This window comes from Penaeus chinensis, chromosome 2 (genome assembly GCF_019202785.1).
Source record: "Penaeus chinensis breed Huanghai No. 1 chromosome 2, ASM1920278v2, whole genome shotgun sequence".
Lineage (NCBI taxonomy): Eukaryota > Metazoa > Arthropoda > Malacostraca > Decapoda > Penaeidae > Penaeus > Penaeus chinensis.
Window position 1 is genome coordinate 2,033,175 of NC_061820.1, and position 2,500 is coordinate 2,035,674.

The window sequence follows — 2,500 nt, forward strand, 5'->3', positions numbered from 1 at the left end:
GTGTATATACGCTATAGGAATTGCACTATATACATATATATATACTATAGGAATTACACTATATTCGTATATACACTATAGGAATTGGACTATATATGGATATACCTATAGGAATTGTACTGTATACGTATATACACTATAGGAGTTACACTACATACTTATATACACCATGGGAAGTATTTACGCTGTACAGTTTTAAATCTTGATGCATTTTTTCGCTGTCAACATTGGAGCTGTCAAATCAAACACTGTCAATCCAACGCCTGTCAGATCAAGCTGTCATATCAACTGTCAAGTCAACCTGTCAAATTAGTTGTCAAGTCAACCTGTCAAATCAACTGTCAGGTAAACTTTGACAGACAATTCGATAAGAAAAAAGTAAAACATAAACAGACAGACAGATAAAAGAGACGAAGAAAACATCATATCAATCGAACGGTTAATTTCCCCCGCGGTATAAATAACCGAGGTTAATATAAGGGTGAATTCCAGAATCGGGGATAAAACATTGGTTGAACATGACAGAGACTGAGGTTTACAGTGGTTAAAAGAAAGTTAGTTTGACACGTGCTAAGCCGTCAAGAGTCGCTTTGCCAGCCATCTGACTAGCCAGATAGATAGAACCAAAGAAGTTATCTCAACGAAGTTATCTCACTCTGACGCAACGACATACATAAAGCAAAACGTGTGAAAAAATATCTCCAAAATCTAACCATATTTAAGAGCTTTCTTGTCCCCGATAAAAACAAAAAAAAAAAGTCACAAATATGTTGAACAGAAAGAAAAGAAAGAGAGAAAATGGCTTTGAAATCTAACGACATGCTAACTCATGAACATTCATTTGTTGCAATGCTTTCATTTGCACTTTTGATCATAATCACGATGAAAACACACGCTTATATATAGCTTCTTACTATCATGCGTATACTGACTCATTCTAACTTGTTCTCTCTTTCCCATTCTTTACTTCTATTTTTTCTCTTTGTGCAGAGGGAGAGAGAGAGAGAAAGAGAGATAGATAGATAGATAGATAGATAGAGAAAGAGAGAGAGAGAGAGAGAGAGAGAGAGAGAGAGAGAGAGAGAGAGAGAGAGAGAGAAGAGAGAGAGAGAGAGAGAGAGAGAGAGAGAGAGAGAGAGAAGAGAGATAGAGAGACAGAGAGACAGAGAGACAGAGAGAGAGAGAGAGAGAGAGAGGGGGGTAAAGAGAGAGCGAGAGAGAGTCAGAAAGAAAATTAGACGAAACGAATAAGACGTCCGTTGCAAGTTATGTCAATGATTGCAATGAAAGGGTGTCTGGGTCCGTGGTTGCCGAGTGTTATTGCAAGGTCTGAGGTCGTCACTATACTTAATTGAGGGGAAATTAGGAATCTTTCTGAATAACAAATCGAGTCAGAGGAGGCGGTCGGTTTAAGAAGGGAAGGGAGGGGGGGGGTGTAAGAGAGGAAGGGAGGGAGGGAGGGAGGGATGGAGGGGGGGGGGGCAATGCGTGGGAGAAAGGAGGGGGTGGGAGATGGCGGAGGAAGTGTGAAAGAAGGAGGGAGGAAGGAGAAGGAAGGCGAAGCGAGAAGAGAGGAGAGAAGTAGAGGTCGAGGAGAGGTGGTTCGTATATATGCGTGTATACAAATATATATATATATATATATATATATATATATATATATATATATATATATGTATATATATATGTGTGTGAATGGTGAAATCACTCTACCGCGTCGATACTATGGTAAAAAAACAAAACAATATAAAACTAGATTATTGAAAGTGAGACAACAGTTTTGGAATCCACCCAGACACCCTCAGACTTGAGGATGAAATATATATATATATATATATATATATATATATATATATATATATATATATATATATTTACGTACACACACACACACACACATTTATATATATACATATATATAGTCATATATATATAATATATATATATATATATATATATATATATGCATAAAAATATATATACATATACATATATATATTTATAAATATATTTGTATATATATGTGTGTGTGCATATATATATATATATATATATATATATATATATATATATATATATATATATATATAAAAGGTATGAATGAGAATGAATATCTTCACAATACAAGAGATGTATTTGACCGGTTTCGACTTTGTCTTCGTCAGATATACATACAATAAGGGAAATACAGAGTATATATATATCAGACATGAGGTGATGAACTACCTGACGACTGTGACCTCCCACTTGTTGTTCGTATAATTGCAGCTGCGACCTTGGATAGTTTGAATCTACCCGACGCTGCGTTAATGTTTTTCTCCGTCGCGATGTAAGCAGCTTCCATGACCTTCCTTTTCTGTATGTACAGTCCTCCATGGACTATTTTTGCCTCCTTCCAATTGGGTAGATGCCCAGCTTCATCTACATGTACCACCATGGCGTTGGAAGTTCTATGGTGACGGATGTCAGCTCGATGTTCGCTGATCCTGGTGCTGAAACC